Source organism: Chlamydotis macqueenii, chromosome 16 (genome assembly GCF_036417535.1).
Source record: "Chlamydotis macqueenii isolate bChlMac1 chromosome 16, bChlMac1.mat, whole genome shotgun sequence".
NCBI lineage: Eukaryota > Metazoa > Chordata > Aves > Otidiformes > Otididae > Chlamydotis > Chlamydotis macqueenii.
This window is the reverse complement of record NC_141571.1, coordinates 827,892-842,512: the sequence shown is the minus strand read 5'-3', so window position 1 is coordinate 842,512 and position 14,621 is coordinate 827,892. Positions and strand designations below refer to the sequence as shown.

The window sequence follows — 14,621 nt, the reverse complement described above, 5'->3', positions numbered from 1 at the left end:
GTGGCTACATTGCCTGGCTGCGCCATCGCCCATCGTGGCCACCAAACCCACCGGTGGCCTGCGACTGCCCGAAGGAGCGGCAAAGCAGGAGGTGCAGTGGCGAGGAGAGGAGCTGGGGACCCGCAGAGTCTGTCTGTCTGTCCTCGCTGCCATGTCACCCAGCACAGCCCCGACCTGCGGCAAGCAGCAGAGGGGCAGAGTGTCGCCGTGCGGGTGGGAGGACACAGGGGTGCAGGGCTGGCGATGGGACAGGGTCAGTGTGTCTCAGTGGGACAGGATGCACCCCGGTGCCCTCATCCTTCACCAAGCAGGACACAGGGTGGGGGGCTTGAGGGGGTGCAAGGCTGGGCTGGGGCATGGCAGCTCTGGGTGCAGGGATGCTCCAACGTGTTGGCAATGGGAAAGACACAGTTTTCCAAATGTTGGCCAGAAACACTCCATTGCTTGCCCAGAGCTCATAGCTCAGGGGTGGGGAGTGCCCAACGCAGTCAAAGACCCCCAACACTCCCTTTACCCAGCGCGTGCTGGCAGGGACTCGCCCTCAGGGTCATCAGCCTCCTCTTGAGAGGCAGCAGCAAAACCTTCTGCCTTGCCCAGCACTCCGGGTCCTGCACCCACCACCCGGCCACGGGATGGGGAGAGCACAGGGCTGTGGTCGGCAGCTCAGGCAATGCGTGATGTGCACAAGGGAAGGGTCCCCGGGGCAGCAGGCAGCTGAGTCACAACTGCAGGACAGGCTGGGTGTGGACTTCAAAGGGCCAGGTCCCACAGGACAAAACAGCCGGCGCGTGACTCCTCTCAAGGAGCCAGTCACAATGCTGAGCACCCCGCAGCCATGCTGAGCATCCGGAGCAGCGACAGAGTCATGGCCAGGCAAGTTACACATCACGAAGGCTTCACATGTGACTGCGACTGGCCCCAGGTTCAGGCCTGGGGAGGCAGGAGGACCAGAGGTCACTGGCTGAGTCACCGGCAGGTCGCAGCTCCTCAGCACCAGCTGCCAGCTTCTCTCCAGCCCTGCTCCCAAAAGCGTTGCCCAGTGCGGGCTGCTGGCACCGTCCCACCTTGCCAAAACTTCTGCCCTCTCCCTGTTCCCCTCCTTTCCATCCCGACACCCCCATCTGTGACAGGAGGCTCCATCCCCACCGTGCTGGTGCCATCGGGAGATCCCCAGGAGCGTGCAGGGTTGGGGTGACCTATGCCTGGGCAGGAGCCCCCTTAGCCCTGCGAGGAGCCAGCCCTTGGTGCTGGCCTGGCAGCAGGAGAGGGAGCTGGGAGTCCCCTGCTCAGAGCACCCATCTCACCCACACTGCTGCCCACCCGAGTCCCAGCCTGGCAGGGCTGGCACGAGACATGGTGGTGGTGGCACCTCCAGCCCCAGCTCAGCCAGCGGCACCAGCTGTGCTGGGACAAGCAATCCCAGGTGGTTCCCTGAGCTGGTTAGCTCCTGAACACCACCGCACTAGGGCTGGAGGAAGGAAGATATCTTTTTTTTTTTTTTTAACCCAAAAATCCTGGGAGCATCTGGACGAGGGCTTGTGGTGAGGCAGGAACATCCTCAGCGGGGTCCAGTGGGTTTGTCACACGAGATGGATGTTTGCCACTCCGGAGGCTGTGCAGTCAGCCGGGGGAGCCCAGCTAATGCAACACAGAGCAGCTCTTCGCAGCCCAGGAGCACCCCATGGCCATGGTCCCAGCCTCCCCGGGATCACCCATCACCAGGAGGAGCTGGGGCCACGAGGGGCTCTGACATGTCAGGGTGGCGTGGGCAGAGGGAGGGACCATCCCAGCCATATCCAGACCTGAAAACTTTTCTAATGAAAAAATTCAGAACATTTTCAAGCTGGGGGCAGCTCCTTCTCCAGGAGGAAGAAGGCAGCATGGACCAGCAAAAAGTCTCCAGTGAAGGAGACTTCCACTTTATGTGGAAGTGTGGTTTTGGGGAGATTCCTTTGCTCCTCACCCCAGGGAGGACAGAAACGGGACAGAGGGTGGTGGTAGCTGCAGCTGTGGGCAGCAGCACTTTTATGCAGGTTTGCTGCGGGATGGCCACGCCTGGGGGAGCCTCAAAGAGCTGGGGTCCATGGGTCCATGTGGTGCCCCAGGTGACAGTCCCAGTAAGATGCTGGACATCCTGCACCCACCTGGGGTCAGCAAGAGAGCCCACGCTGCGGGTCAGGCAGCCGCAGCCCCAGCTCGACTCCCTGCGAGCTCCAGCTGTAGTGACAAGCGGAACAAATGGAATCCAACGTCAAGCAAACGTTCAGCCTGCAGCTGGGCAGCGGCAAAGCAGCACCCACAAGAAGGTGGCACCATGGGGGAGGGAGCTCCTGCCCCAGCCGGGGGGACGAGCCCGGGCCCGGCCCCTCCTCAGCACCCTTGGCAGCATGATGCATCCTGCGCAGAAAGCACTGCTGTCCTTCAGGGCACGAGAGCTCAAGAAGAATGCCCTGGTTTAGCCTGGCTCTTGTCCCCCAGAGCCGTCTCAGAAGGCATGGAGTCGAGAGCCGACCAGACGGGGGGCTCCCAAATCCCTCACACCTGGCAGGGTTTGCTGTCACCAGGCTTTTCACAGTAACAGGTTCACAATTAAAAATCAATTAGTGATTCGAAAGGTCTGACCTAAAATGTTTGCTAGTAGGGATACGGGTGTACTTGGGCTGCAGAAGGAACATACAGAACACAGAGAATGGATAACTTCAGTGTATGGGAGAGACAAAAAGCCCGTCTTAGCCCACAGAATAAGATGTACTAAGTGTTGTGACAGGCACGTAACCAGTGGGAATTTTGACAAATCTATATGGAAGCAGGAGGGCTGGGGTTTGTAGAGGTAATGCCCTTACTGAAATGTAAAAAAACCCAGGCTTTGGGCACTCTCAATCTTCCTCAAGTCTGACAAAAAGAGGCACGCCTCTTTAAAGCTAAATAAATCCGTAAATCAGAAGGTTGAGTGTGGAAAACACGCTGTTTGATGGTTAGGCAGAGATGTAACTCTTTGTGAGAGATAACCGACACCTCTTCCTGATCTGGTTTCTCGTGTGGCAGAGTGACATCTGCCAGGATGGAGAACTGCCCAGGATGGGGTTTGCTATAAACCTCCCGCGAGGAAGCAGGTGGAAACAGCACGGCTTTGCAGGGCAAATGCAGGGGTTTCCCCAGCGTAACCTCAGTGCCTGTGGCTGCTCCAAAGGAGGGACACGACCCAAAAAAAGGTGCTGGGGCAGGCGGTCGCAGCCCAGGAGTGTCTGTCCTCACCGCCTGCCAGCTGACAGATGGAAATTGAGCTTCTGTAACCCCGGTTATAATTTTGGAAACCACCCCTTGAGGGCCGCGTGCCCACAGCGGCCCGTCGCAGACAAACCCTCGCAGCATCCTGAGTCAGTGGGGCTGGGCAGCCGGCGGGATCGGCGCCTTGGGCGCTGATAAATGTTCTTTATTTGGTGTAGCGGTGGATACGCTCATGGTCCATATAAGTGGGATGTCTTTTTCGCGCAGGGCTCAAGATACCCTTCGCTCTGGGCACATCCTTCTGCCTCTCAAGAGGAGGCAAAGCCATGCTGCGAGGAGCCGCCACGGCTGAAACCCTGGGTGCACGGAGAGGGTGGCACCATGCAGGGAGGACATTTGCTGTTCACGCAGTCCACATATTTCTCTCTCTTTTCTCCAACTCAGGCTCCCCTGCAGCATAGAGGCTGCTCTGTGCTGGGTGCACCACGAGCTGCTGGCAGGGCTCAGGGCTCTCCTTTTCCAGTAATGGGCATGACTCAGTCACCCTGCTTTGGCTTGGTGGCCTCTCCTTTTCCGTGACAATCTTCCTCTCATCTCTCCAGCCTCCCAGAAAATGGCCCTTGTTTTGAATTACCAGGTCCCAAGCAGAAGGAACCAGAGGGTTGGGGCTGTGGAGCTGGGCTCAGGGTCTGAAGATTCACTCCCAGCTGATTTGGGGCAAGTGGCTTCATCCCTCTCTACTTTCCTTTGCCATCTGGGAAAGAAAAACAGACCCTTCCTCTTGCCTGTTTCAACAGGGAGCGCGTGAGTGCAACCCCTAATAGTGCTAAAAATTACTATATTCGTAACATAACACAAACCGAGCAAAACGCTGGCCCAGACCCTGTAGCGCCCACCGAGGGGGGAGGACATTAGTAGGACATTTGGGTTAAATTCAGTTGTAAGATTTGGCTAGGAAAGGCATGTCATTCCCCAGTGGCTCCTTCCAGAAAGAATCACAGACTCACAGAGCGGTTTGGGTGGAAGAGACTGTTAAAGCCCACCCAGTCCAACCCCCCTGCAAGGACCAGGGACATCTCCAACCTTGCTCAGAGCCCCGGCCAACCTGGCCTGGAATGTTTCCAGGGATGAGGTATCCACCACCTCTCTGGGCAACCTGTGCCAGCACCTCACCACCCTCAGGACAACAAAATAATTTTTGCAACAAGAGAAGTCCCTTCCCTGCAGGCTTCTCTTTGCGTGCGTGAAGTGACCTCTCCAGTGCGGAGCTGACAGGAGCAGAGCGCAGGTGGACGTCGCAGCCCTTCCTGCCCTGTGCAGTGCAGGCGAGAGTGGCACAGAGGCACATGGACCCTTCCCATCCCGCCTGTGCCTGTCCCACCTCCAGCTCACAGATGATCAGTCCCCAGTGTCCTGCCACATACATCCCGCTGCCCCCTCTGCCACAGCCTCGTAGCCCCTCCAACAGTTCAACCCAATGTGGACATGGAAATACAACTGCAGAGTGAGCCAGGCTTTCATTTTCGTTTAATCTGGTTTTACACATTGCCCTCTGTTCCTCATGCTGGACTCAATCCCTGCGATTGCAGCTGAAACCCCAGGTGGCAAGGTGACGCTTTTCAGCAATCAGCCCTTAAATTGACTTTCTGTGGGGAACCAAGAGTGGTTCTTCAACACAAATGAATATCCACAGAGTCAACGGAGTGGGAAGAGGAGTGCTCCTAGATGTCATCCACGGTTGCTCAGTGAGGGAAGTGACAAGCCTGTGCTGCCTGGGGCTGGTGTTGGGTTTGGTTGGTTTGGGCCAGGATCTAGCTGTCAAAAGTCTGGCTGATGATGTTTTGTGGAGGAGGGTGCAAATCACCTGACTTTACGTCTTTTACGCCATCATTTATCCTGTTCCCTACCATCCCTTCTGAGGATAAGCTGCAAAAATATCGATCCAGACTCTGACCTGGTTTCAGCTTTCCAAGTGAGGGCTGCTCCCTGCTGAGGACAGCGCTGCTGTCCTCTGCTACACAGCAGGGATGGTCAGAAAACCTGTCACAGGATGAATTTGCAATTCCACGACTTCAAACCAAGAAATATATTCACTGGAACTAAACCTGCACACAATGAGATTGATTCTGTATTCCTCCTGCCTTTATTTCCAGGGAATACAGAATCAAAATTCATACTTCAGAGGTTTAAAACAACATTGAGCTTCTACAATGCAAACAGATTGGCAAGGCCTGACACGAGTGCCTGCAGGCTCTGCTGCTCTACTCCCCGGGGCCCTGCAGCCACTCCCACCGTCTGCAGCAGCCCTGTGGCATCTATAGCGTGTAGCACTATAAAACACCACGTGCCCTTTTTCCATATTCCGGGTGAAAGATGAGGGGAAAGACAGGACAAACCCTCAGACACCTCCGCTGCGGTGCCCCGGGGCTGGATTGGGAGTGAGAGGCTGATGCCAGGAGAGGACAGGTCTGCAGGTGGACCTGACGCTCCAGGAAAGCTCAGCAGCTGGGAAGGGCTGCTTGGGTGCTCTGTAGGACCAGTACCCATCCCTCGGCACAAAACCCTCCTGAGGCCGAGGTCCCAGCTGGCTGCGGGGGTTACAGGTTGGTTTTTCACCCCTCCACTGGAAACTCTGGTGTGCAAGCTGCTCCCTGAGCCTGGAGGAAGTTTAGTCCAGGAATAGCGCGTGAGGGGTGAAGGGGGTGCAAGGGTGGGAATGTGTTGCTCAGGGATGGGGTGGAAATGGGTTCCCAGCACCTGGGTCACAGCAGGGCTGCTCACAGGGCTTCTTTGCTTTTGGTTTTTGCCTGAAAATACACATTTGCCTTGCAAACAAATAAATCTAATGAAATGGCTGAGAAAAACACGCTCTGCTCTAGCAGCAGACAAAGGCATGGTACAGTTCAGCAGCTGCCAGTCAAAAATCCACTTTGTTTTCTTAGAAGGCACTAACGTGTGGTCACACTATGTGACCACAGAAGGAGAGGGGAGCATCCATCACACAAACCGACTCTGCCATGCTGGCAGCAAAGGCTGAAGCCAAAGGAACAAGCCGCGTGTGTCAAAGCAACAGTGTGAGCTGCCACCGTCGCTGCCTGTCAGCAAGGACTGTGCAAGGGCAGGCGAGGGGTGCAGGAGATGCCTGGGGAAAGCACAGTGCAGAGCAGCAGCATCTCCCGTAACCACAGCCCTGCTCCCAGAGGCAGAGGGTCACCGGCAGTTCCCGGGTGGCTGGAAGGAGCCCAGCCGAAGAAGCGTGTGCTTTGTTTTTTTCTGCTTTCCTTGTCCTGCTCCCACCAGCGGCTCCTCCTCGGCTGGGACAGCGCTGAGCTGGGTAATGTGCCCGCTCACTGCTCTTTGCAGAGGCAGGCGAGGCAGACCCAAGCTGAACTCCCATTTTCCTTCAAGACCATGTTGTCCCACTGGCCTCCCATAAAGGAAAACATGGGCAATGAAAGAGAGTGTGCTGTACAGAGCTGCTTTTCATAACCCACTTTGCCTTTCCAGTCGCTCCTTGCTCCAGCAGTTACAGACCTGCCTGGTTTTCTTTTCCTTGAAAAGGAGGAAGGAAACAGGGCTGCCAGCTGTGAATGCTCAGCCTGTGTCCTCAGGATCCTGGATCTGACCCAGCCTTTTGATACAAAGGACTTGAAAGCCAATATTTTATTATATCAGAACAAACTCCACGTGTTTGATATAAATGAGTGAATCTAGAAGATCCACAAGCATACTCAGTTGCAACTATTGTCTAGAACACTGCAGATCTGGCTGTAAATCTGCTGCCACATTAAAATTGCTATTAGACTCTTTGATGTATTAAAATCACGGAGATATGCAGAAGTCAAAGTGCCGAATGCACTTAGCAGAGCAAAGACAACGTGATCGCCCTCAGCAAGGAGAGGGGAGGGAATCGATAGAAACATGGTTCATTACTGTTTCATTAGCCAGGTGAAACTGCCACCAGGATGCAACTGATGTCCTGTCCGAACCTGATTCCATTGTCCAGGAAAGCATTAACAGCTTCAGGGCTTACCTAAATCCAACATTAGAGCAGCAACCTAAAAAAACTGTTAAAGGGACAGTTAATCAAGAAATTTGTGAACCGCAGAGAGCTCTTGAAAGGCCACTTTCTAATCAAGATCAGCTCAGGCAGTGCAGTGCTGCTGAGAGCGAGGGACCTCCGGCGATGGCAAAGGGGCAGGGACTGCACCGCCCTCCCCGCTGTGCTAAAAGCATTTCCAGCCGCCTCACTGCTGGCCCCCAGTCACCCATATCCACAGCAGTCACACTCCTTTTGTTCCTTTTTAAATCTTTGGTTTGCTTCTTTTTTTTTTTTTAAACTACAATAAGATATTGCGTATCTTCAGGCAGTCAGCTCCTCACTCCTCTCTGAATGCGCAGTTCTGGACAAAATTTGTCTTAAATCTTGAAAGAAAGGGTTTGAGCTGTCCTTGGCTAGCTTCTCTCTGCATTTGGGGCTCCTGATGACGTGTGGCGGTTGTGTTGGCTCTAATCCCTCTACACCGAGTGCTTCAGCTGGTCTCAGCTCCAGGCTGTTATTACGGCAATGACATATTAACCAAGCCTTGTTCCGAACACAGCTTTGTCGAGACTGGATCACTAAATCTAAGATGCTTTTATTATTGGCTGCACTCTGAGAATCTGGGAGTCTGAGCCTCTTCAGTTTGGTTTCTGTCAACAGTGAGTCTTTGAAGGAGTAATCAGTGAAGGTGGTTGTGTGGTTCTGATCTGTTGACCAGCGATTAGATGACGTGGACTTAGTCAGTAACTGGTGGGTGGCTGGAAGTGGAAAAGCTTCATATCATCTTGACGCCTTAGTCACTGTGTCCCTGCAATGGGGGGGAGACAGAAATAATTCCATTTCACAGACGGGTTTCTCAGTCCTAACCACACTCCCCCAGCCTGGACAGTGTGAACGTCCTGGTACTGTGACATCTTGGCCCACTGAAATTCCCCACTACAGAAGTATACATTTTTTTTTCCTGAACCGCAAGGTTGAAAGGGGAATGCTCAGTATCCCCCTTGCTGTTTCAGCAGCCCTGGTCTGCCCCTGTTAACTTCACCTAGACTTCAAGATTGAGGCAGAGCTTAAATGAAGGATTTGAGAGGTGCTATGTAAAATGGGCCCCTGCATAGCAAGATCTTTGTTAGCTAGGGAGACAAAAGAGGTGAGGTTTGTGGGGTCAGGACTTTTACACTGGTTGTTTAGAAGAAAATCTTTAGTTCCTGAGATTTCTATGCAAATGTAATTGTTTGAATGCCTCCACTTCACCGTCACACATCTCTGGAGCAGCAGTCACACAGACTGTATCTAGACCAGCGCAGCCCAGTGCATTACCTACTGCTCAAGCCCTTGGATACCTCTGCACAAAACAGAGGATGTGACACTGCTCCAGACACAGCCCGGGAGCAGAGAGCCAGCTGCTCTGGACTCACTCCAACGCACTGCTTTCTGTAAGGGCTGACGTGTTGTCCCCTGCCTCTGTGGCAGGTCACTGCTGCAGTACATGGCTCTCAGGCAGCTTTCCACGAAAACACCTCTCAGGGAAGGCAGAGCTCCAGTGTTCCTGGCGAGAGCTGCCAGCCTCATCGGTTGATGTTGCAGACAACCCACTGCAGCTAACAGCCAAATTTTAAACACTTGCATTCTCTTTTCCAACACTTAACAATTTCCTTCTGGCTGAACTGTTCCCAAAGCTGAAAAGAGACAAAACAACTACCAAGAATTCATCCAAACCTTGCTGACAGCAGCAAACACCCTGCCTGTGATTCCCCATTGCAGTGGGGATGTTTGTGCTCCAGCATATTCCCCCAGTTGGAAAAGGTGAACTAGGTGCCATGGCACAGGTCTGGCAGGGGAACAGACACTGCTCCTGCAACTGGCAACGCACCCTGGGAATGATCAGGTGAGAACAGAAGGGAAATAGAGGACAGTGGAGGGCGGTGACGTGGGCAAGGGCTGGTTTGCAAAGAGTCTTGGCAACGCACAGACAGATCCCTTTTCACTTCTTTCCCATCTGACCGTATGGCAGATCCCAGATAGAGGTAGATCTAACCCAGCTAGGCTGGAAAAAGCTAACAAGGTTCCAGGTGCACAGCACATTCTCTGAGTTCCCATTCCTCAGGTCAAGTGAACAAGGCAAAGGAAAAAGAACATCTAGTTTTAACAATTGCTTCTCCATCCATCACACTCTGTTGGCTTCAATTCTTTCACTGAGTTCCTCACAAATGAAGAAAATCATATTGATTTGGAAATCCGTATCATCAACTTGACAGTGCACACATCCAGATGTTTCCTCCTCTCCTCCTTTCTGCTTCTCTTTTCTTTAGCCCAGCTGGTGGACGCACTCCCACGACAGCAGGGTCTCTGCACAGGGGTCTGTGGCCTTGGTGAGCGCAGTGCGTGTCAGGGATCATTTAGCTGCTCTGCCAGGGGGTGCTGCAGACCGTTCCCAAACCCTCCAAATGAGCAGTACTGTGGAAAAGTAAAGCACTGCTGAAATGCTGGTACAGAAGTACTTTGAACTGTTCAACCAGTGACCTATGAACTTATTATACCTGAAGTGCTTCTCATCGTATTAAAAAAGACCTAAAACACCTACTGGTCTGCAAGACCATATTAACCTCTGGTCTCTCCTCAGACTTGCCAAGAAAGGTGCAAAGCAGATGACTATGTCAGGCAGCTACTAGAGTGAGAAGGGAAACCAACCACCAAATCCATAAATCTTCACAAGTCTGATACAAACAATCATCACTACAATCCAGCACGGGATTTTAACCAGGGACTTTCCCAGAACAAGGGTGCCAGGTCCACCACAAAGTGATTTTTGGGAGCTGATCACATGCCCAGGTGATGCAGCCCTGAGCAGGCTGCATCAAGTCAATGCCAGTTGACAAGACAGCCCATTTTTTAGGATGCTGCTGTCAAGGTGAGTAGTTTGTAATGCTCTGTTTAAAGAAAGCCCAAAAGCTGAACAGTGCTGTTTGTTAGACCCTTTAGAGTCATTGTGTCTAACTTCAGCTGTCCAGAGTTTCGGCGTTCAGTTCACGTAATCAGCTTGGCCCTTCCCCAGCTAGGAGAGATTTTTAGCTCTCTGGACAAGCCCACTTCTCCCTTGTGTAGATGACGAGCTTCCACTAGATGATTAGTTGTCTTAAGTTACCTGGCAGGAATTACAGCTTTCCTTTTTGAATATTTTTATTTTTTTAATGTTGCCATTTAAAACTCACTCTGGAAAATGTTCAGTGCAGCACCAGAAATATAATCTTTCTCAGGGCTGAGAAAAGCGGATTTCCTTTCTCACAAAGAGATCTGTCTTTCCTGTAAAGGAAGTTCCTGGCATACAAAGCCACTCAGAGAAATACGAAGTGCAATTTATTCACCCCTCTCTCTGAAGCCAAAGAAGCTGATCACTCAGGCTCCACTTCTGACACACACCGCTGCTAACCTCCATAAAAGACCATAAAGCTCATGCTGTCTTCTGCCAATCAGCAGTGGAAAGACTGGAGGATACCCACAGTACTGCTATTTCAGCCTGCTAGGAAAATCCGTTCTTTTCCAAGCTAGAAAAAAAAAAGAGAAGCACCTTTCTCCCAGTGATTTATAAAACCAGCAATACCCTTCAATTCTACAGCAGTTTTTACCCATGAATCCTGAAGAAAAGTAATGAGAACTCACGTACCCACACAAATTAAATGCATATGAACTGGGAGGTGGGCATTTTCTCATTGGCAAAACCAAAAGCTGGCGGGTGTTCTAGCCAATAAACTCCAACAGGAGACAACTTGGAAAAGAAAAGGCAAAAGCAACTGAAGTGTTTCATCAATTGGTATGTAAGACAGTATGTAAAAGTGGACTTCATGGGAAGATGAAAACCACTGAGGAACAGTAATGACTATGTTGCAAGCATTGCTATGTCAGGTCTGTGGTAGGAATGGCAGAAGAGGAGGACATGGTGCAGCACCAAAGTGGTTGACTGTAAGGAAATAAAACATGACAACTTGGCCAAAATAAATGGTGGGTGAAAATTATCCACCCACACGGGGATGGGGTGGAATAGATCCCACAGGAAGAGGAAGCATCTCCAAACAATGAACACCATTGCACAGGGCCCTGATGAGATCTCAGTTAGAATAACACATATCATTGTGGTCTCCCAAGTGCAGAAAAACTGGAAGAGCTGCCACGAAGGGCTGTAGGGTTCCTAGGCAATCAGAACACCTATTTTATACAGTGAAGTTAGAAAGGGAGTGGCTTGTTTACCAAGAAATATGTCACCATTGTGTAACTCCAACAGGGCACACAAAAAGTGCCCAAACCAGCATCTGTTTGCAGGAACAAAGATGAATCATCCCTGAATTGGCTCAGTCTCAAACAGAGTGTTTTATGAAAGTCCTGTGATGCAACATCACCAGGTTCTATTCATCACCTAAATTATCAGCGTGGGTGCCCCATGTAGGCAATGTAATGAAGTGAAGAAGCTTCCAACAGCTGCTCTCATTTGCCTTTCTGGCTCCATCCAGGTCTGCGCTTTTTTGCTAGGAAACAAAAGCTGGAGGTTCCAGGGTAGGCACTGAAAGCAATTCCCCTTCAGAGCGGCCCTGGCTGCTACCTGTGCGGACTGACAAGGACTTCTCCGTCCCCCTGCAGTACTACTTGGTGGCATCACAGCAGGAGATACGGCAACTTCAGATGGTTAAACAGCTCCCACGCTTCAGTACAGCAAGCCCTCTGCATGGTAGTACCAGCTCACTTGCACAGCAAGGAATTTCAGGAAGAAAGGATAGCACATAAAACGCCCGATGCTGCAAAAACTACCGTCAGTTTGGGGTAAACACCAAGAGACAGGAGATCAGGTTTATGCCTCTGCTGAAAAAAAAAAAATTGTTGCATGAACCAAACAAGCCTTTATTTCTCAGAGTTTTCTGGTTTGTATCCTTACAGCTCTTTGCTGCAAGTCTCAGCTCAGCTCTCACTATCAATGTCCGATAGCCCTTGAGACCTCTTCTCTATTGCTTCCGCTGTCGTCCCTCCCTGCCTCTTCACTGCGGCCTGGGAAAGCGGCCGTCTGCACAGTGCTGGCTTTGAACTCCACAACACTGCTTGACTGCACAGCACACGCTGCCAGGCGATCCCAGACTATCCTCCTTCCCAAACCCGCACCAGTTTGGGTCTGTGTAACCTCTTCTGGATTTTCACAAAGCCTGTAGGAACCCTGAGGTTTTTAGAGGTTTGCTCCTGTGGCTCATTTGGCTGAAAGTGGGTACAAAAGTTACTGGCAGACACAAGTAAGCACCACACAGTGTGTGTGTGCTTATCGCAACTCCTTACAGACCCAGGAGTAACCCCCCAAATTAGTGTCAGTCTGTAGACAGAGAGCAAGACTCGAGCACATAACCCACTCATCTCTTTGATACGTCAAGGGGGCTGAACACGTCAGCTTATGAACTTGACTCTGTTGCTAGCCCCAGGATCCCCTACTAGGGAAACATTTAAACAAACCTATGCTCCTGGAATAATTGCTGCATTTTTCATTAATTTTTCTTTTGACATTTCTTTATAGCTGGCTTTTGCACTCCAATTAAACATAGAACAACTGTAGTGGCATGATTTCACATCTGATTCCTGCTGCCCTCGGAGGTTATCTGAATTTCCCCAGGGCTTCCATTTCCCTGCGCTGCATCAAATGGTGCTGGAAAGCACATGGCACAGCTCAGACTGGCACATCAGCATCAGGGAGCAGTGCAGCTTCAACCACACAACGGTATCCCAATTATGCAGCAAAGTAGCACTCTCAGGCAACTGCTGTCAATTACACTGGATCAGCACTTGGAGAGCAATCAGTGCTGGGAAAAAAAAAAAGCATTTCTGATCAGAAAACTCAAGAGAGCATTGTTAACAGCTGCAAAGAAGAAGAATCAGCATTTCTGGCTTCTTATTTACAGATGTCTACACAAATAAACTAACTTGAAGAAATCCACTCTGATGAATCAGGAAATGTGTCAAGCAGTCACCAATCCCACGGCCAGCTAGTGCCCATGCTGACAGGAAATCAGGTTTACCAGCACAACCAGTGCCTTCAGGCCAGCAGCCTGCGGGCAGAAGAGTTACCACATGACAAACTGAACGCTGGTGCTCCCCTCATTGCTTCAGGATCAGATCTGTTGTCCTGTGGCAGTGGACAGGAATACAGCAATTGTAATGTGGCAGCTGAACAGATGTGCTGCCTCCCCCTGGCAAGGGGGGAGCACAGTAGGAAATGCCCCTTGGACATGCTGACGTTTGTTTTGTAGTGCGAAGGCGTCAACACTGTTCTAAGTAGCTCTGGTCTTGGTCCAGAAAGTGCATATGATTTACCAGCTAAATCCACCTGTCCACTCCACGCTCTGCCACCTGGGCCTTCAGGGCCCACGTCCCAGAGGCATTCAGCCTTTCTCCACTCCTGCAGCTGGGTGCAAGCCTACACTATGGCTCTGAAGCTGCATCCAATGTCAATGTTGTGACTTGGACATGAGCCATCTCTTTAAAGGGCAGCCCCAGTACTGTCAGCAAATCCTTCTTACATGAAAGTACGTGTTGTCTTCACATACCGTGATATGAAGCGTGTGTTTTCAGTCTGTCCCTCAATTTTTTAAGAGGCTGCTGGGCCTGCTTCCTTTCCACTCTAGAGGAAGTGTTGCAAATAGAGGCTGCTTTCGTGAGAGTTTGTGTGAATGGGCTGTGTAGGTACTGACAGTTGTGGATAGAGAAACTGTTATCAGAAAACAGCAGGAAAGCACATGCTGGGAAGGTACTGGGAGAAATACTCCCAAGAACTTGTGAGCTCTGGAGACTGATGGTCTTGTTGAAATCACATGCACTGACAATCTCACTTTGCCAAGAACCTGCTGAAACCGTGTACGGCCACCCGCACTCCCTGCCATCAACAGCAGCCGTGTAACTCTGCCCATAGTCAAAAGGCCTGTGGCAGCTATCTGCAGCCAGAGACTACAGGGGCATATACAGCTGGTGAAATAAAGCATAGCCTGAGGGACTTTCCAAACACCTGCCCAGAAGCCACTGATCTTCCACTTCTGACCGTACAGCAGGGCCCAGCCTGCCAGCCTCTGCGCCAGCTGGCAACCGAGGGAGTGAAGATGTGAAGGCAATGTGTACGTAGCTGACACATGGCAGTAAAGCTGCAACCCAGGAGCACCTCCGCAGGCTGGAGTGGTGTGCCAAGACGAGCCTGACAACATTCGAGGACACACGCAGTGTCCTGCAGCTGGGGAGGAGGAACCCCTTGCAGCAGTCCTGCCCGAGTTCAGCACAGGGCCGCCTGCCACCATGGTCAGGTGTGTGAGCACCAGCTTCATGAGAGGCCGAGGCAGCG

The 14,621-nt window shown here is 51.6% G+C and overlaps 1 protein-coding gene across 1 annotated transcript in view; it reads right to left on the bottom strand.

The window, feature by feature from the left end:
- The window catches only part of RBL1 (RB transcriptional corepressor like 1), a 278,968-nt gene that overhangs the window by 167,187 nt on the left and 97,160 nt on the right, over positions 1 to 14,621 (bottom strand). The gene's annotated exons all lie outside the window — the stretch shown is intronic.